The sequence below is a fragment of the Ambystoma mexicanum genome, chromosome 2q, assembly GCF_040938575.1.
Source record: "Ambystoma mexicanum isolate Mex_15411 chromosome 2q, UKY_AmexF1_1, whole genome shotgun sequence".
Lineage (NCBI taxonomy): Eukaryota > Metazoa > Chordata > Amphibia > Caudata > Ambystomatidae > Ambystoma > Ambystoma mexicanum.
Window position 1 is genome coordinate 92,809,770 of NC_090924.1, and position 22,696 is coordinate 92,832,465.

Here is a 22,696-nt window from a genome sequence, read left to right on the forward strand (position 1 = left end):
GATTGCCCTCTTGTGGAATGCAGACAATTCCACTGCAGTTACAAGATATGTCGCAGCCTATTTTACCAAACCTGAGAAGACAGCGCTAAAAGACCCCTGGGATGACATATCATCTGACTAAACACTTTCACAAAAATTGTACAGCTTTGGTACAAAAATGCTCTCTCATAGAGAATGTTGATGCTACGAAGCTGCAGACCGTTTAACAGGTACACCCATATGTGGAAAATTGAAAAACATTGGCTGGATAAACCTTGATCAAGCTTCATCACGAAAAAGGGTACTAAGACCATACCAAGAGATAAAAACAATAGCCACAAATGATCCCAACAACCAGGACATTTTAGAAAAAATGTAATTCACACATACTACCCAAACAGAAGTATTGCTTTGAAAAACATGTGCCTGTCCGACATAGCTCAAAACTACTCCTACAAAAACAATGTCACACCAGTTGAGATAACTGGCACAAATTCAGTCTCAACTTGTGAAGGAAGCCTAGAAAAACTTACAAAACACAGCCTAATTAATCATATAAGGTTATCATTTAAATCTCCACAACATAGTGGACTTGATTACATGGCCCTACTACAACTTTTCAAACCTTGGAGAAAAGAAGAAGAATTATTAGGTGACCATGATTCATTTGAAGCTGCATTCAATGCAAATGAAACCAGTATAACAAATGTCAATTTTAAACAATACAAACAAGTGTTGGACAATGAACACCAACTAGAGGAAGAAATTGAACTTCTACTAGATAAAGACATTCCTGAAGGCAGTGAACATTCTCTTACAGGAAGCCAAGAACCACTTGGAGAACCACTCATTCTAAATGAAGCAGAAATGGCCATGACTGAGGTAGAAAATGCTGTGTATCAATCTAAACAATCTGAAGAAGACTTGTCAGTTCTCAAATTACAACTAAATAATGAACAACTGACCATTCATCTAGAAGTCACTGAAGAAATTGAACATGGTTTTAAACATGAAACTAAAACATGTAGCTGTGAAAATGATAAACCCCTGCTCCTGTATGTAAGTGGTGAAGCTGGTTCTGGCAAAATGTTATTAATTAAAATGATCAGCACATTTCTGCAATACTTAACAAACAACAGCCTTTCAACTGTTGTAGCAGCCCCCAGAGGTCTAGCTGCCTACAACATAGGAGGTGTAACATTACACTGACCACTGCTCCTCCCAGTAGAACATCAAAACAAATTAGAATATTACAAATTATCAGCAGAAGCTGCTACTGAATTATGCAGAATTCTCAAACAAATGAAAGTCCTCCTGATAGATGAAGTAAGCATGGGTTTCAACCTTATGTTAGCTTTAATTCATCACAGAATGCAAGACGTTCTTAAAAACGACTATGAAGAACTGTTTGGAGGAAAACATGTTACTCTTTTCAGAGACCTCCTACAGTTAACACCAGTAAAAGGTCAACCTATTTCCCAAACATTAGGACACAAACAATGTTGTAACACATTCAGCAGCATTGGAAATGTGAATCTCTGGCAACATTTCTGCTACAGAGAACTAAATCATACATGCATCAGTTTGCAGATCTCACCTATACTAACATTTTAAAAAGCATTGGAATTGGTCTGCTTACTAAAGATGCAAAATCCATGTTAGAAACTAGACTAATCCATGAGATACACGGGCAATAGAAATCTGCTCCTGATGTCATGGAACAATTAACTCAACAAAATATAAAATGCATATCCATAATGCCAACCCATGCAAGCTGTGTCAATTCAACGATACAATGTTGAAAAAAAAATGCAACCGATAGTGCATATGAGCTATAAGACAAACTAGGAGTGCATGGCATGACACTCCCTATGTGTCAACAAGCAACAGCATGACTAAATAGCTTAGAACATGTATCACCAACACATTCGAATTAGAAAAACTATGAACTCTGTGTCTAAACTGCAGAGTAATTTTGAAACATAACCTTGACGTAGAATAAGGTTTAGTCAATGGAGCAATTTGGACAGTTGTTGGCTTCCAAAAATTTCCACATGACAACATTCAGTTTGTCAACATCCACTTTGAAAAACCTGCAGAAGTTAAAAAAAATAGGCAGCACAGTAGCACGTTTCCTTCTTTTAAAAGACCATGTACATACGCAGAGAACAATTCTCTCTATCTCTTGCATATGGTGTCACTATTCACAAATCACAAGGTCTAACCCTAGATCAGACATTGATTGACATTGCAGCACAGTCTTCATAGAAGGTATGAGTTACGCAGCACTTTCACATCTCCATACACTCAATAGTCTATTCCTAGTTAACTTTGATGCAAAGTCAATGCAGACCTTCCTTACATCCTGGAATACAACCAGCTGCATGTATTATACACCGCCATCTTGATATACACCCTGTATCTCAAAGAATTATGACTTTAAAAAGAAAACTAATACAAACAGAAACTATACCTGATCTCCCTGAAAAAGCACTGAAAATAACAAACATCAACCTCTGCTCCATCAAATAATACAACCACAACACTCTCTAGTCCAAAAACAAATGCACATTTATCAGAAGACAAAGAGAGAAATGTCTCCTTTCAAAAAACAACTGCAGGCCCTATTATGCCTCATGGGCTCCGTTGATCCCTTTGGAGGCAGTGGAGGAGGATTGGTGTGGTAAGGCACGCGCCTCTCAACATGGCTCCCGTAGCTGCAGGCACCATTACAGTCACTGTGGTGCTTTCTGGGTTGGCCACACTCCTTTTGCTGCAGGGAAGGTGTGAAGAGGCTCGCCAGTCATGTCATCCCATGGCACTTCTCTCCCTAGTGCACGCTCTGTGAGTTTGCCACTTTTCCTCTTGAATTCTATTCTGTGTCCTTTGTGTATCCTATCTCTGGCTAATCTGATATCTGTTTTCACTCTAACAGCTTGACTCCTCAAGATCGCTCAGCAGACCCGGCCCGGAAGCTCTCAAAGCATTGTTGCTTCAAACGCAGAGTGGCTGCTTAGCAACAGGTCCAGCTTCAGTGCAACTCTTCATTGTCGTTCATACTGAAGAGCCCCTTTTCCTCGCACAGCGTTTATTCCTTTTTCTTTACATTTTAGTTGCAGCAGAAGTCCCACACCAACCATTTGTCATTATCAAACCCCCATCAGGAAAACTTTTTATAAACAAAATCCTTTCATCACAATGGTGTGGAATTTAACAAACACATGGCATATACACCTTGTTTATACCGGACATGTTCTGACTCTGCCCTTGATTCTAGAGTCCTGGAGGAACGATCATCTCGCGGAATCTCCCAGTCCTCCAGGTATACACCTTTCACCGGCCGACTCATGGAGTCAAATCCAGGTAGGCACCTCTGACACACATTGTCTCTCTCCCCCACTCCCTTCAGCTTGCATTAACTTCTCTTTGTCAAAAATAGGACTCATTGCTCCGGTATCTCCTGTTTTCTCCAGTCAGATTGAGACCTTTAACAATCCTCTAGGTAATACTGTATTCTCGCTTCCTTTTCCTCTCTGTTGGCTATATTTGGCAGATCTTCGATTCCCTTCTTCATCTCCTTCAAGCGCCCCTGCTGTCATATCCCAGACTGAATGAAATGGAACCCGAATTGCAGCTTCTTCACCAAGAAGACGTCGATCTCCCAGGGTTTTCTTCCCCAGAGTGTTTACCTGAGGTGCCTGACTGGCCCTTCACTGTCTCCCAGCGGAGGATGGTCAGGGTTTTTTGCGTATTCCTTAAAAGCAGCACAAGGGTGCATCTGATCCAGGATAGTGACTTCTGTTAGCTCCTATTAGTTTATGTTTAACGTATAACAAGCCCATCAAAGGATACAGAGGCACAACTCTCTGGTCCATTTAAATTCTGCAACACAACTCTAGTAAAATGTTATGCAAATGTAGCAACCAATCTTATCTTCCAATTTCCACCAATGGTTCACAACATTTACTTAAATGTCTCGGACCAGTTGTGTTTGCAAATGCTCGTCCTTCATAGAAATGCCACAAATAATCCTGATAGCGCTTACACTGTCTCGGGTATAAGGCAATAATTGGACTACTGTACAGGATGGTAAAATTCACCATAAACACACAGGAAGATCCACATGAATTCCTAATGTACTTGCTACAAGTACTAGAATCAAAAAATATCCTTATAAATGAAATTGCCAAAACATACATGCACTCTGTGCAGCCATGTTTCACAAGAGCACATCCTTAATGAACGATCTGTCTATGTATACATACCAAATTATGAATCCATTCCATTTCACCAGCTTCTCCAGAATGCAAATTGTGGCATATTATGCCCTTTTTGCAATTCAGACAATCGTTCCAGCATACAAATTTACTTAAATGGCCAATATGTGATACGAATGCTTCTAAGGTACAATGCAGATGGTACCAAAAAGAACTGTAAGCTTACTGGCTTCACACATGGCCAAGTATCTCTTGTAAAGAAAACCTTCACAACAGTAGGCATAATCTACCACACTGGTGCCAGAACCACTTTAGGCCACTATACTGCCTATGTCAAAAAACAAAGTGGCTGGTTTGAATGTAACAACACTTGTGTTATTTAAAACATAGAGTACCAGCAAATCTAACAAATGCCTACTTAATATTCTTTCAACCCAAATGTATTCACTAAACTATAGTTCAACATACAGTTAGATTACGCCATTGGGCATCTAACTACATCCATAATACTACAATAGTAATTTTATTGTAATACAATACAAATATGCCATCACAATTATTGTTGCACTACACATCCATACTACTACAATACTTCTTGTTGTAAAATCCAATATAGTTAGAATATGCCAACGGGTATCTAACTACTTTAAACATACCCTTCATTACAACACACTTCAAACAAACATCCTATCACACTTACACTCACATAATATATCCATGCTACCACACATATGTATTCTGTCACAGGTATATATTTTAAAACCATGTAAATGCCAAAAACTGTATGTAAATACAGTAGGATTTTTTTCATCCACTATGGATTTTTTTCTCCCAATGACCTGATAATTATTTCATGTTAATATAGCAACAGTGTAGCACACTATGTTGTACCAAACATAGTTCATACAATGTTCTATTTATGAGGGTTGAAAAAGTAAATCTATATGTACAATTGCATGCAATTAAAGGTTTTAAAATATATTTTTAACACATTGTACTGTTTTCTTTCATAGACAAAGAATCTGAGATTCCAGCTTTATTACCATATTCAACTAAGTAACCATACCCAGTATTATCACAAAGAAACAACTACACATTGCATAAGCACTATCCTCAATTGTACTACGATCATAAATCCCATATACACTTCAATTATATCATTCCACCATATTACAAATACTGTATACTCCCCCTACAGTGCCTATAATTACTATACACATATTACTATAGGGGTTGGGGCCAGTGGCCAGATTCTTGGGGACATGGCCAAAACCATATAACACATATGTACAATGCACCTTCAAATAACTACTCTCACCCAGAACCCCCTCCCAATCTCAATGACATCCACAGACATATGTCCATGTCCACAAACAGGAAAATTGGCTGCGGACTCAGTGGCACCTGCAGAGCTTTTTATATCTATAAAAACAGCTCAATATGAACTTTTTTTCCACTCTGCCACCCTTCCCAGACACACTTTCGGCCACAAAATAACCCCAAATGTATTTTCCACACCTTTTTCTCACTGCATTGTCCGTGGACAAAGGCCATGGTCCACAGATCCAATATGGCGACTGACTCAAAAATGAAGACGCACCTCATGTTTTTCAACATCCAAACAGCATGTGCCCTTGCTGTCTGCTGACAAGCCACCCCCTGATTGACCCTTCAGTGGACAGGAAATGGGTATGTGGACCGGATGCAGATATCACAATTATTTTACCTACGTTTTAGCCATTTTCTAAAAAACTGCTGGACGGATTTACACCAAATTTGCAAAAGCACATTTGGTGTAAATCCATCCTGCGGTTTGGACTGTAGGCATGAGCAATTGTTTTCCATTATGTCTATGAGGATTTCAAAAGTTTTGGGACCCTATTCTAACTTTGTCTCCCTGGACGAAACCACACCGAATTTCACAAAACCATTCCGAGATGAGCATATACGTTGTTTGCATTTGTCAAATGGTGCAATAGTTATAAGCCACCCACAAACTTATCTTTCTGTGAGTTGTACAACTTAACCATAACTATACGGCCACTACCGGAGGCTGTGTAATAAAACGAAAATCTGTTTGTTTGTTTGTTTGTTTGTTCCTTATGCAATTTTACACTGTTCTGCCAATCTGCACCACATTTTTCATAGTTACCTGTGATGACCCTTCGGACGTCATTGGCTACATTACATACGGACACCCCACCCCATTCCCTGGATTTCAGCCGCTGCACACATGAGACGGCTGCCTGTAAGCGGTGAAACATCAAGGTGGGCATCATTTTAAGCAGCTCAATTCAAGGAACAAAACTTGAGGACCTCAAAAAATACATTTCAAAGCCCTAGGATGCACCATCTCTGAGGTATTTGCACCAAAATCACACAATATCGGCAAAACATCAATGTCGTCGGAAACGGATCCGACTAAGCTACTTTTAAGCATCTTGATGCCAGGAACAAAACTCTAAGGCTTGAAACCCATGTTTCAAGGCCCTTGGATGTACTGTTTCCAAGATATTTGCACCACAGCACACTGCGCCACGTCAGGATGAGGCGACAGGTGGAGAGAGCACACAGAAGGTCCCAGTAAGCTGCAGCATGCCAACTCTCACCTCCCATCCACATTTGCTCCTCCAGGACATATAAGCCAGCCACGCTGCCCGTTCTCAGTGCAGTTTAATTAAAACAATCAGCCACTTGGTACAATGATCTACAGGATTATTCATTTTCAACAATTAATGACAGCATAATGTCTGTCTGCTGGCTACATGACATATGCAAACCCCACCTCTTTCCCTGATTTCATCACCTCAAAACATGGCACAGTTACCTGAAATCGGCAAACATCAATGTGGTTGTAGAAAGACGGGACAAAGCTCATGTTAAGGGTGTTGAAACGAGAAACAAAACTCATTGAAAACCAAGTTTCAAGGCCCTAGGATCCACCGTTTCTGAGATATTTGCACCACAACACACAGCACTGAGCCAGAGTGAGATGACGGGTAGGGAGAGCACACAATGACAGGTGGAGAGAGTGCACAGATGGTCAAAGTATGCTGCTGCACACCAACTCTCGCCTCCCCTCCACATCTGCTAAGGGGTATGTAAGCCAGCCACACGCACCCATTCTCAGCGCAGTTTACTTCAGAGTGCAAACCACATCAAGTGATAAGCGACTGGAACAGTGACCTACCTGATCACTGATTTTCAAAAATGTATGAGTGTTATTATATCTGTCTGCAGAACTTGTGCAGAGTACGGGTATTTTTTGCTAGTCTCTCTCTCTCTCTCTCTCTCTATATATATATTTGTTTATTTGCATTTTTTTTAAAGCGCTCACACAACCCGGGGGCATCGAGGCCCTGTTGCAGGAATATGGGCCTCATTCCGAGGTGGGCGCAAAGGGATTACCGGCACTGGTAAGGACCCCGGTGCCGGTAATCCCTTTGCGCCCTATTCTGATGTCCCTTTGCGGCCCCGTCCTTAACACCTGGTTTTACCAGGTGTTATGGACGGGACCTGCGAAGGGACGTCAGAGCTAATAACGGTACCGCACTTTGCGGTACCGTTATTAGCGCCTTGCCCCTTCCCGTTGAGCCCTATGGGGCTGAAATGGGAATGGGGAATGGCTTTCAATGGGGACTTACCGGTCCCGCAAAGGTCAGACTAGACCTGTAAGTTCCCATTGAACAAGGGTGGACACAGTACCAGTATGGGTGCTAGTCATGGCGCTAATAGCGCCATGACTAGCACCAACCGTGGAATGAGGCCCTATGTCTTAGTTGCGTATTTATAACACGCTTAATTCCCAGAGGTTTCTAAGTGCGGACCCGGGGATCGAACCTGTGTTGCTTCGTGTCGTCTTGATTCCAAGGCGAGCATGTTGCCGCTGAGCTATATATATATTGCGAATGATTGCGAATGTACCCTCATGGCCAACAAATTTAAGCAACGGGGTTACCCCAAAAAAGTGTTGGAGAGAGCCTTCCATAAAGCTAGAGCGATTGATCGCTCTCAACTTTTGTCAGCTGACATCCCTGAACACAGAACCACAGACACCAGTGAGACACGTCTTATTTTGACTTATGGTGAGGGTGCCCACCAGATTCGACAAGTCATGCAACGTCATTGGCATATCCTTAAATCAGATGAACATCTAAATACTATTTTGGGAGATTGCATTAATATTACCTTTCGCAGATCTACCTCATTTAGGGATACCTTAGTTCCCAGCTTTATGAGGCCTATTGACAATGCATTTACTGATGGTTGGTTAAACACCAAACCACAAGGCTTTCATAAGTGTTCCAAATGCAAAGCCTGCACTTATGCAGTCAACAAGACGTGTTACATACATCCTATCCTGGGTAATAATGTTCAAATCGCATCTAGAATCACTTGCGATACAGAATTTGTGGTCTATGTTTTGAATTGCCCTTGCAATATGTGGTATGTGGGCAGTACAAAGGGTAAATTGAAGCTGAGAATGCTTCAACACATAAGAGCCATAAGAAATTTTGATCCCAACTATCCGATGGCTCTGCATTTTCAGTCTCAACATGAAGGTAAATTGGAGGGCTTTTCCTTCTTTGGTTTTCAGACAGTGCCTAAATCACTCAGAGGTGGTAACCGGAAGTTACTGTTGAGACAACTGGAAACTAGGTCCATTCTCGATCTTGAAACAAAAAAACCCAGGGGCCACAATCTTGATGAAGAGTTATATACGTTTTTAGGTACCAATTAAGTATACTTCGTGAATTTTCTTGCACTTTTTTGCAATAATAGGTACCTGCAATGTTCAAGAGTGACCCCCAGTGTGTTTAATATTTGAATACTTTTCCATTCCGGTCCACATTCCTATGTATCAATGTACATTAACTTTTCTTTCTTCTTTTTTATTGATGCATCTTACAGGTTCTTTCTCCAAATGATTGTGAAGCATATCTTGCATATGATTGTTTTAACCAGATTCTTAGAGAAGTTTTTTGCACTTGCACTTTATTGGGGATAAATTTGTTGTCTACTTTACAGCCGTCCATGTATGCACGTTTTTTGTTCCAGTGACATTGTTATTTTATCTATTTGTGAGATATATATATTTATTGACTTTCATTCTTTCATCTATTTGACTGTCAAATTGTATTATGTTACTTAGTATATGAACCATACACTTAGGAACATATTTGTGCATCCATGGACGTAGAGCACTGTGCATTTCATCATTGCTGTTGTGTGGACATTTTTCTCCTTTAAACTTTTTCCCTACTTTGCTGCTAAATATTATGCACCTTAACAACTACTGCTATTGCACTAGGCACTTTAAAATTGCTGCTAAAGCACTTAGCACTTTACTCTGCTGCTAAAGCACTAAGCACTTTACATTGTCTCAAGACTGCATTATTAAGTTCGATTTGTATTACACCTCGCACATGTATGCGTAAACTTAGACTTACGTGACTATATATCATTATTTATGCGAGACCAACGGTGGACAATGGCTATATTTTGTCTAGTGAACACATTATGTTGTGGGGCTGCTTGGACTGGGTTGAGGTAATGGCTGCTTCAGACGTTATAACATGGGCAGACCTACCAGGCAGGGCTCGTCATTATTGGCGGTTGCCTTAGCATGGCATTATTTTTTTACTGTATTTTTTTACTTTATTTAACTTTGGGTACCAGCCTTTGTTGACAGACATACCATTGGAAAACACACGTTTATTTTGAACGATGTGTGTGTGTATATATATATATATATATATATATATTTTTCCTTTGACACTCGTCATGTACCTGAGGCTTTCTTTTTGCCATTTTTCCTCCACAGTCCTCGCAGCCATCACATCTGTGCAATTGTTGCTATATTTTTAATCGTATAACATTTGTTTGATGTATTGACACTTACGATGTGTTTTTATTTTACTTAACACACTGTATGTTGAAGTGCCGTTAATGTTTTAAGATGGCTGCCATGTGTTCATCATTTTGCACCACCTCGTGAATGGGGACATTCTATGCACTTGTATCATAGAGGTTTTTAAAGCATATATAAGAAGTCCTTCCATGAAACTCCCTACCTACGTGAACAAGCGCTCAGTGTACCGCAAAACGTGTCGTTTTGTAACCAGGGTTTCCCTTTTTGCTGCACCTTTTTATTAATAAAGAAACATTTGTCCTGCCTGGACTTGCTGTCATGCCTTTTCCTTGCTGAGACTGGATTTCGTTTCTCAGCTGCTCTTGGGAGTGCAACCCGTCAAATTTTGCCCTGTCCCTGTCCTCGGGCATTTTTTCTGTTTCCGACCAACAATATAGCACTTATAGACCTTTTTGAGGATCTAATCATAGACGATCTGAAGAAACTGGCCTCGGTTAAAAGGAAAATGTATCACAATATAACCTCAAAAGAACGCATAGCCATAAAGAATTTAAAACAAGATGGAACAATTGTTATACGTTCATCAGACAAGGGAGGAAATATTGTGATTTTGAAAACAGAAAATTATAAGCGAGAAGCTTTACGCCAACTGAGACAACTGGATAATTATGAAAAGTTACCAGCAAATCCATACAAGTCATATAAGATGGAATATGATCAAAAGCTCAAAACATGGCACGAAGTGGGCCTTTTGAATGCACGAGAAAAGGCTTTTTTAACAAAGGACTTTCCAATACTACCAATAATACACTTTTTACCAAAAATCCACAAATGCAAAAGAACACCACCGGGAAGGCCAATTGTGGCATCTATTGATTCTCTGTTGGAGAACACGTCAAAATACCTAGATCAATTCTTGTTTCCATTTGTCCAGACACCGCCATCATACGTCAAGGATACATCTGATTTTCTCCAACAAGTCGATCTAATACCATGGAGACCGGGGTACCAATTAGTAACGTTGGATGTGATATCTCTATACACATGTATCAGACATCAAGAAGGTATGGAAGCCATCAAAAAAAATTTATCCAGCAAATCACTAAGTTTTAGAGACCACTTACAAATGTTATTGAGCATGCTTTTCTTTTGTCTCACACATAATGCCTTTGTTTGACGGCCAACATTACAAACAACTGTGTGGTACAGCAATGGGCACGACGGTAGCACCAACATATGCGAAGCTATTTATGGGAGCTTGGGAAGCAAAACTGTTCTCCGAGGAAATATTATCAATACACACAAACAAGGTGATCCTTTGGCGCCGTTATATTGATGACTTATTTATATTATGGGATGGCAGTGAACAAGAATGGATGGTTTTCTTTAACATCTTGAACGCCCATGATACCAATTTGAAATTTACCGAACAGCACGATCTTTTAGAGGTAATATTTTTGGACATTAAGATTTTGGTAAAGAATGAAGTATTGACGACTGAAACTTATAGGAAACCAACAAGTACCAATTCACTGCTTCATGCCAAGAGCGCACATCCGAAATGCCTAAAAGACAGTAAAGCCTATGGCGAATTCTTAAGAATGAAAAGGAACTGTAGTGAAAACAATACTTTTGAAAAAAATGCCAAAATTACAGCAATTAATTTCATGGCAAGAGGTTACAAGAAATCGACTATCAATAGTGCGTTTAACCAATGCGCGAAACAGACACGAGCTGAGATTTTCAGAAGAAATAAGGAGAAAAATGAATTGAAGCTACTAGAAACAAAGCCTGACAATATGCGCTTCATTACAACTTACAACAATGGGACTAAAGACATTCAAAAAATTCTGGCCAAACGATGGGCACTATTACAGAGAGATCCAGACATTGCAGGACACATTCAGAAGAATGCCAGTGTGACCTTCAGGAAAGCGAAATCGCTTCAATCAGAACTATCACGAAGTCTTTTCTCGACCCCGACACAGACATCAAATCAATGGCTATTAAGCAATCGGGGGGGTTTCTACAAATGTACCAAATGCAAGGCCTGTAAATATGGGGTGTCTTTGAAAAACTATATACATCCGCGAACTAAGAAGGAAGTGACTATCAAGAAACATATTACCTGTGTAACAACTTATGTGGTTTATGTGATAATATGTGGATGTAACCTATGGTATATAGGCAGTACGAAATTAGAAGTAAAACTACGGATCTTGCAACATCTTCGTGCGATTAAAAACAAAGATCCAACTTACCCCCTTGCAAAGCATTTTGAAGAAAAACACAATGGAGATGTCTCATCGTTTAGATATTATGGTATAGACAAAATCTTAACAAGTCCAAGAGGGGGCAATCGAGAACTGAGGTTGAGACAAACTGAATCTAAATATATTGTCGATTTTCAAACAAAACACCCAGATGGCCACAACAAGGACGAGGAGCTCTATACTTTTGTGGGAAACTAAAAGTGGTTTTTTGACTTTTCTGATATTTTTTGATTTATCTGTTTTATGCTTATACATAAGTATATGAATGCTTTATCCCAGAATATGAGGCCACTGCTGGTCTGCTTTTCTTTGTTATATACTTTTAACACACTGTTTTATATAACAGTCCTTACATTTCTTAACATGTAGGAGGCTTTTTAAAATCATTACATACATATTTGTTGGAACATGGTTGCATTATCTCAACCTGTCACAGGCTTTTTTTAAACACTTGGTAAATGCGTCATTCCCGTTGTTTCCTCCCTCCCCTGTCCCCTAGGCGCCTTTTTCTTCCCTCCGGTTAAGGAGTGACCATATATAGTGAAAGCATTAAGTACCTTAATTTGGGAAAAGAAGCTTTTATTAATCATGGAAAACTGTGGCATGAATATTGTGTTTTATCACACATGGTAATTATAAACATCATAGTCAAGTTATATACTGAATGTACTAAGCATTTTATTCTGATAAGAAGACTCTTTTATAATCGGTGAAAACCTTGGCAAGAATGTCATGTTGCACTAAGCACTTTATTTGTAGCCTTTGTCACTTGTATGACACAGAATATCTGCTGCTATTACACATAATGCACTTATAAACATCCTAGTCAAATTATATACTGAATGCACTAAGCACTTTATTTTGATAAGGCTTTTTTATAATCAGTGAAAACCTTGGCAAGATTGTTATGTTGCACTAAGCACTTTACTTGTAGCATTTGTCACTTATATGACACAGAATATCTGCTGTTATTATGCACAATGCACTTTACCCAGCATTTAAGCAACAGTGGAGGTGAAATATTGACTATTATGATGTATACTGCATTCTATTTTTAAGGATGAAATATGATTGTTTTTACCACTTGTTATACTGAGAGACATTTTGTTGCCAAAATATTTTAATTGATCCTATCATGCACTAAGCACTTTATTCAAGGTAATAGAAACTTGGAAAAATTGGAAACATCGGCAGCTATAATGCACACTGCACTTTATTAATGGCATTTAAAATTTTATGCTGTGGTAACTTAAATGGAAGTGACGTTCTCTCAAAAGAATGTTGGTCATATGTTTGATATCTTTTCGATACATGACCTATGACAGCACGAACTGTTTGAGAAGTGTGGAAACACATATAGTCATATTGCACAATGAACTTTATTGAAAGCGCAAGGCACTTCAGATATATGGAAATAGCAATAAGGAAAGAAGACAAGGCAGTATCTCTATAAATGAGTCATTATGGACACATTGGGGATTGCAATGTTTGTTGTTAAAACAAAAAAACATGAAAAAAACACAGGAAAACGCTGAATATTGCAAAATAATGTACATTTAAAAATATGACTGATATGGGGACAATATATTAGCCTATGACTATCTTGGTTAGTATTTTGTAACATCTTTAAAAGTAACATATTGGATGTAAAAAATATATATGTACATACCTTTTACCATTCCACGATGTTACTCAGAGAAACACGCATTTGGTCTGTGAGGGTAACTCAAGGGAAAGCAAAGAAGGACTTTTTTCTCGCATGCACAAGTGTTTAAATAAGAAGCCTTTCATTTATGTTTACAACCAGACGAAGCCTTTTGGGTGAAACGCGTAGTTGTTTTAGTTCTCTCGTGAGCAACTTGTCCACTGTACTTTACAAATAAAGGACGTTTGATGGAGATCCTTTTTTGACGTATCTGGGTGATTTTTATGATTGAGGAAGAGTGCCGTCCAGGAAGCGGTATTCCGCTTTCATTTTCTCTTTTTTTTGTTTATATATATATATATATATATATATATATAGCCATATTTAGCCCCCATAGCTGTCCGCTTCCTTTGAAGATAGTCATTGTTAAACAGGAAATTGCTGTGTTCTAAGGTAAATGTAAGGAACTCTTTAGTCATTTCAACAAGTAGATAATTAGAGGCTGGAAAACTGGTATATGTGAAATCAATCGAGTTAATAGGGAGTTAATGATCTATTTAGGTATAAAGTGCTTTAACATCTAATGCTGACAATCTGAAACCAAGTTGCCACTCAATATATTGTATTGTTTGTAGAACCGGTGTTGAATCTCTGATATATGATGGTAGCGTTAGTACCTATCCCCTTATGGCATTATCGATATATTTTGAGCGTTTTTCTGTTGCCCAGCCATTCACACTCATGATTGGGCATACTTCCAGTAATTTATCAAATGCTTTGTGTACCTTCGGAAGAGATTATATAGTTGCATTGTGGGCTCCATAGGGACAAGAACACGTTTTTACTCATCCATAAGGAGTCCCCTCCTATAACCATTTCAGTACTAGGTCTTCACTAATTGCTTAGTTGGATTAGTTGCAAGTGTTGTGTAGCACCCTGGTGTTTGTAAATGCAGTTGTCCGATATTACTATAATCCTGTCGATTTAATACCACAAGGTTACCGCCTTTGTCTGCCTCCTTAATGACCACACTTGAGTCCTGGGAGAGTTGTGCTAAAGATTGTCTTTCATCTTTGGTTAGTTTATGCAATACCAAATTGGACCTGGTGTGTCCCTTTTTGGTGGATTTCTTTGGAAGTTTGCAGTGTAAATTTGGATTTGGGTTTAAACTCTTGTATTTTCAGATTTCTCAGGTGAACCCCTAACTCTTCACAAATCTGTTCCTGACTAGTATCTGTCTCTTTTTCTAAAGACAGTAGATGGTGGGTGTTCTCTATATCAGAAATTGTCAAATCACTTTTGGGCATTAGTGCAACACAGTGTTCAAAAGTACTGACATTGTTCAGAAAGATGTTTTAAATTACTAGTAAACTTAAATACTTAAATCAATTTGAAAATGTAATCAGTTCCAACTGTCGTGCGAAAGAGAGCCCCTTTTTGCTAGTAGATGGATAGAGATACATAGGTAAATAGGCATACATTTATAAAAAAAAATAAACAAATACGTAAATACATGGAAAGAGAGGCAGTTACAAACATTGATAGATTGTGAGATAGATAGATGGATAGATAGATGGATAGATAGATACATAGATAGATAGATAGATTAGGTCATGCACATACATGAGAAGAACAATTCTAAATTATAAAAAGCATTTACGACTGTTTGCACACCGAAGTGCAGACAATTTATGGAAATCCAGGGCCTCTAAGATTTGTGTATATTTTTTCACTTTGTGATGCAAACAATCAAAATTCCATGGAGGGTATTGAAGTGTACGTAAGTGTGCAAGTTTGAGGTGACTTGGGTGCAATTAGTATATTTTCAAAAATGAGCCCCATTTTGGTTATGAGAACACTGGAGAGGTATCCAAATTTAGTAAGGTAAAAATGAAGGCAAAACATTTATTCCACTCCTAAAATTAGGAACATTAAAAAAGTAATTCAATGGTTATCTGTTCAGTATTATGCCTATGCGGAACACCTGACATGCAGTAATTTCACAAATTAGCATTGTTTTTAAACAATCACCATTAGAAATTATGCCTCATCCGTCAATGGCAACGAGGTGCCATAACCTCCGTGCAAAGAACACTTGAGGGGCTGTTAGCTGGCAATCAGATTGCACACCACCACAAAAAGGTGTGCAGCACAACAGTAAGAAAGCAGACACAAACCTTGTAGTAATGACTGGGCTTCACTTATTGTCAGGTGTGGAGAGTCGGTAGAAAGAGACAGACTAGGGTTTGCCATTTCAGAAATTATTTATTAGAAATAATAAGAAAATGCCTGACTTTCCCTAATCTAAGCGTCTCCTTACCTAATGCAACTAAACTAGGGTGCTCGACGTCTGTTCTAAAGTCCAAATCAAAGTCTGTCCTCTGTCCAAAACTAGTCTACACTGACCCTACCACTTATAATAAACAACTGAAAACCAGGAGAAAGACTCCCTTCTCCTGGCTTGCTTTCTAGCAAGTACTTGTCATTACAGGATCTTCAGATAGCTTCTAGCTTTCTCTAGTAGCAACTCTTTTACTTTTCTTAGGGGGACTTCTCCACATCCCTCTATCTGTTTTCCCTTGGTCTCTCAACTTCCTCTTGCTAGGTATTCTGACACCAGAGTGTCCCTTTACTGTGTTCCTCTCAATTGTAGCTGACTGCCTGTTTCTCTCTGGCACCATTTATATCACTTGTCATAGTCTTCTGATTGCTTGTTTCTTCACTTGGATCTGTGTCATGTTTCCAGTGACCAATATGACTCTCCTTAGAATTTGGCCATTCAGGGCTGAGTTGCTGAATAAGTATTTCCCTTCTTGGTATTTGGTCTCTCACTGAGACGAGTATGATTCCCTCAATCATTATATTACTGTTTCTGCTTAGTATTTGTTCTTTCACTGGGATGAGGAAGCTGGGACAGGGAAGATTCTCACTCTTCTTAGTATATGGTCTCAACTGAGAGGAGTATGAATACTCTAATCGTTACATTTGTTTTTCTCATTAGTATTTGTTTTTCCGCTGTGATGAATAGTCTGAGACCCAGAATAATTATTGCTCTTCTCAATACATGATTCCTCACTGGGGCAAGTAGGCTTGACCCAGGAAAGAATCTTACTTTACTTGGTTTATGGTCTCTCACTGAGACTAATACGATTACTCCAATCGTTATATTCATTTTTCTGCTTAGTATTTGTCCTTTCACTGGGACAAGTAGGCTGAGTCACTGAATAGGTAGTCCTCTTCTTAATATTTAATTACTCACTGGGACAAAGAGGCTTCTCACTCTTTTTAGTATATGCTCTCTCACTGAGACAAGTAAAATTACCCAAATCATTATGAATACTATTAGAGTCAAAACTAGCTTTAGGGATGTATCTATGTTAAGCTTATCAGGCTCTTCTAAGCTGCTCAGAAGCCAAATGGTTTCCAGTTCTGTGAATCCCTGCAAATGCCATCTGGTAACTGTACCCAAAGGACACATCGACCATTAAGTCCTGTTGGCTGTCATAGTACAGATCCTGGACTGCAGCTTAAATCCTTCATCCTCCCAAACAGTGATCGACAAACAGGAAAGCTATTGTCAAGGAGATCTGGTCTAAAATGGACAAGTTCTCCTCCTTGTAACAAGCCAGAACTGCTCTCTGATTTTGTAGATCCACTCCAAGATTGTGTCAACAGTGTCTTCCCCGAAAAAGTCCTAACTTCCGGAGCTATCTGCCACCTCAGTTTTGTAGAACCATGGTTCACCTAACAGGACTGACATACACTTAGCCTTTCATAAAATATTCTTCACCGATAGCATCCCTTCTTCCCTCCTGTGTTTCTAGCATCTATTCCCCTCTCTCACTGAGATGAGTATAATTACTCCAAACGTTATATTTGTTTTTCTGACTTTGACAAATATGACTATGCCATTCTCTTCATACGCCTGATCTCCAGGTCTCCCGCTCTCCCTGTTATCTTTACTGTAATGGGGCTCATCACCGGGTCGACGTTCTCCTGCTGTTCTTCTCTGTGTTTGGTCAGGACGGCTCTTTTGCTTTCATCTTCTCTTTTCTCAGACATGCTTCGATGTCTGTGTGTGGTATAGGAGAGGAAAGGGGGTTTTCTCTCTCCCATTTCTGGCCACCATCTCTGTCTCGGTTCTGTCTCCTTCGGTTGACAGACTCTCACAGGTCCATCCCCTGTGCGCTTCAGCTCAGCCATGTCAGTGGTGGGGCTCCTCTCTAGCCCTTCTCGGGTATCCCCCTGGGACTATCAGCAAGCCGACAGACTCTCTCCAGCCTGTCTCTTGTTCATACTCGTTATGACTCCTTTGATTGTCTTCTTCCCAGTACTTAAAAGGTACTTGTTCTTTATAACTCCTTGAGTTCTGCTTGTCTCAGTACCTCACATCTCTGACAGTTTTAAGAAGTCAAGCTACCAGTCCTTAGAAGTCCTTAGAGGTATTCTTCCTTTCCTCACCTTCCCCCAGAAGCTCACTGTCTCCAGAGCTCTGGTTCTCTCTAGGCTGGTCTACTGCAACAGCCTCTTTTTAAATCTGCCTGCCTCTACTCTCCGTCCTTTACAACTCATCCAGAACAGGACTGCGAGACTTGACCTTGGCCTCAAGGCCAGGGATCGTATCTCCAGCCCTGAAATCTCTTCATTGGCTCCCAGTGGCTGCAAGGATCAAGCTCAAGACCCTCTGCATTGTCCACAAGGCCTTCTGGGGCCTGTGACCGAAATGTCTCCAACTCTCTCTTCGGAAATATCTTCCTACTCAAGCTCTTCGCTCCTCCACCTCCAACTCTTTGAGGGTCAGTTGCTTCTCCAAGCAACGAGTTGGGGGCAGATGTCATTCCTCAGCTGGCGCCTCTCTCTGGAACTGCCTCCCTGCCTCTCTGAAACTTGAGCAGAACCATCTCCGGTACCGGAAACGCCTCAAGACCTTCCTCTTTGCTTCTGCCTTCTCCCTTCCTCTCCCCTGCTGATCTCCTGTCTGACACTGCACTGATCACCTGGTTACACTCTGAACACGGGCCCAGGTCCCTGCCTACCCAGTTGCACTCCTGCACTGCCTCATGGCAACCCCTGCACTTGTGGTCTTTATCTGCAACTCTACAGACCCCTTGTCTGCACTTATTAGAAACCTGTTGTCTGCACTTGCCACCTGTTGGCCCCACTACTTGTTGTTAATGATCCCATGTTTGGCACTTGCCCATCCCCCCGGCACTTTTCCCCTCCCCTCTCTCCGGCAATTGCGCGATCTCATTTTCACTAGGCCTAGTAATGTTGTTGTCTGTGTCCTCCCTGTGTTTCCCCTCCCTTGCCTCATCGCACCTTGAAACACTTGTGTATAGGCGCGTTATAAATGCCATATCATATCATATCATTGAGATGAAACAGGAGTTCCTCCTCAAATCGGGAATCCATGTCCCCATGATGGGGAGTCTGTCCCTGTGAGGTCTAGCTTGCCACCACACCTGGAGGATTATTGCGTAGCGGGCTCACCTCCATAACCTCAAAAGGAAAGGCTCCCCCATGGGAGAAATTACTGAATATCGTGATTCATCATACAGGCCACAGCCGGGACCAAAAGCTGCACCAACTACCTTATTGCATGCGTGCATGCAGCTGACAGATCAGAAAAGAACGTGTTCACAACCCACCAGAAAAGCTTATTCGTGGGAATAGCCAACACTGGTGCAACCTACATGCAGGTATTTGTATCACATCAGTACACCAGTACTCTTAGAGTCAAAACTGGCTCTACGGTTGTGTCTATGTGAAGCTCGCCAGGCTCTTCTAAGCTACTCAGAAGCCTAATGGATTCCATTTCTGTGAATCCCTGCAAAGGCCAGCTGGTAACTGTACCCAGAGGACACGTAAACCACTAAGTCATGCAAGCTGTCGCAGTCCAGATCTTGGACTACAGCTTAAATCCTTCAACCTCCCAAACAATGATAGACAAACAAGGTAGGTAGTGTCAAAGCACAGAACAAAAGCATAATCACGTAATTTAACACGTTTCAGGCTTTTAGGAGAGTGGTAATTAATTGATTTGTTTATTCATACTTATAACCAAGGGAAGTTGTCTAAAAAATGAAAGCACAATGGACTTATTGATTTATCATCTCAAAATTAATACTCTGTTTCTGAATATTTATGTTTTGCAGTTTGCTACTGTGGCTTTATACTATACCTACTGCACCTTAGGGAGGAGATTGAGCGCAATAAGGACCACCCAGCCTTCGCCCCGATGTACTTCTCAATCGAGCTACACAGGAAAGAGGCACTGGAGAAAGACCTGGCCTTCTTGTATGGATCCGGGTGGTGGTCAAAGATCCAGTGTTCAGCAGCTACTAAGGACCACGTGGAGAGAATCAGACACTTTGGCCAGCACGAGCCAGAACTGCTGGTCACCCATGCCTACACCCGCTATATGGGTGACCTCTCTGGGGGCCATGTGCTGAAGAAGGCTGCCCTGCGAGGGCTGCATCTGCCACACACTGGTGTGGGTACTCAGTTCTACGTGTTTGAGAATGTAACGAACGCTCGGCGCTTTAAGCAACTCTATCGGGCAAGAATGGATGCCTTGGATCTGGACAGCATAACCAAAGATAGAATTGTGGAGGAGGCCAACAAGGCCTTTCACTTAAACATGAAGGTGTGTGTTTCATGCTATCAACTGTCCCTGCTTCCTCTACCTCAATGTTTACCTTCACAAGTACTCAACATACTCAAGCTAGTTGGTAGAAGATACTATGGTAGTTGTTTTTTGTTTTGTTGTTGGGTTACGTGCTAACAGGTTACCTATGGCAAATTCAGATCACAATTGTTTGAGAGTGAAACTGGTAAATTTTTTTAACGATTTCACTTGGTCCTAGTGCTTAGTAAAGGTTTTATCCACTCTATTATGTAACGCTATGGTATTCTGCTAGATCCAACTATGTTTTTGGGTAGATAACGGGCCCAGTTTCTTATTACTTAAGTGGGGGACCCTGTGACATAAAGGTTTTGAAAGTCAAGGCACTGCTGTTAAATTAATTGTGTTGTGGGTGCATCAATGCCTCAACAGCAGAAGAGCTAATGTTTATCATTCAAAGACTTAACATGTTATCTTCTTCAAACAGAATTTTGATGATCCGATTCGTATTTCTTGGTTCTGGTCCTTGAGAAACGTTCAGACCTATTCCTGAACTGTAGCACAAGTGCCCGGCCAGTCATGTAGTTAGGTAGAAAGAAGCTGGCTGTTCACTGTATTGTATGCAGCTGAGAGGGAAAGGAGAAAAGGGGATATGGTTCCTCATGGCAATTGTCTCTAGGGCTTGGCCCATGCCCATTACCTCCTCCTCCCACTTGACCCACTTCCTACAGCCCTAAACTGAAACACTTGAGGCTGTTCGTCCTGATGGTTTAGGACTAGCCTGAACTATCGAAACCCTAATTATGCACAAACAAAAAGCCACCTTTGGCAGATCCCATTTTTCTTCAGCTTAGGTAGGTTAGTTGTGAAACAATATGTAAAAACGAGTACACATATCTGTCTTGACCACATATTTTTTATGTGTGTCCACAGATGGCAGAAATATACATTATGCTGAAAGTCAAGTGGTGCTAACAGTGAATACTCAACCTAATTATACGCAAACTCCCACATTAACATGTGGAAGCATGTCACAAACAGGGCTCGGACTATATTGCATTAACAGCAGCTCTTGTACTTTGGACTCTTGCAGACTGGGATTAATATTGAAGCAATCAGGAACACTTAATCATGTGTTGACATAACAAAAAACACTTCTCTCTAAGAAATTGGCCCCCATTTCGGGGGTTTCAAAAGAAAATCCACTTGTACTGTGTGGGTTTCTGGCAACCCCGTAGCAGCCGTACCGCTGCCTGATATCCTGGTGCATCCGGGATATCACATGTGGCGGTGGTAACAGTAAATCCCCATTTATATGGAGTCCCAAAGGACAAGGAAGCACCAGAGCTTCTGTGAAAACCATGCCAGTAGGGGACTGAAAACCTGGCAGGTCAGGCCTGCCGGGGGATCCGTGGCCCCTACCGGCCTCGTTGTAGTATAGCGGTCTGGTAAGGGTGCTGGTACATTGCTACCGGCGCCCTTATTTCCAGACCGCCATACTCAGAATGAGCGCGATTGTCTGCTCCCAAAGAATGTTCATCATTGACAGCAGAAGAACAGAAACATGACATGTTGAGTGGTTGTTGTCATAAATCATATGTACAACATGAAATAAGTGATGATTATTGAAGAGCATGTTTTGATGCTGTTATTTAAAGGAGCAACATGAATTTGTCAATTAGGTGTTTAAAAGGTCAATGAGTTTGGACAATACTTTTGTAGTGTATGAAGAATAATTGTGGTTATATTTAGAATTAAGGAGACGAGACAAGATGTCTGTCAGCTGTACCATGTATTAATGAAAATAAAATAAAGTAACTAGCTATTAATACTCTAAATCAGCATATGTTCAATCTGCACGAGTACAGGGGACACCACACTTATATTATATGGTGTCCATTTTGAGTCTGGGGTGAGTCCAGAGTGGGTGAGTGTTCCTATCTAATTTCTCCTGGGGTTTTCTTCCCTTTTCTGTAAAAAACTGTCATAACATTGGAAAAGAGATGAAAATGTTGCCAAACCAACTCCATCAAATCCCTGAATACGCTCTCAACATCTAGACGTTAGCCTGTTCCACCTTAGTCT

General features: G+C 40.5%; 1 pseudogene; it reads left to right on the forward strand.

The window, feature by feature from the left end:
• Positions 1 to 22,442, forward strand: part of LOC138568668 (heme oxygenase 2-like) — a 79,338-nt pseudogene extending 56,896 nt beyond the window's left edge.
• Positions 22,443 to 22,696: the final 254 nt, after the last annotated feature.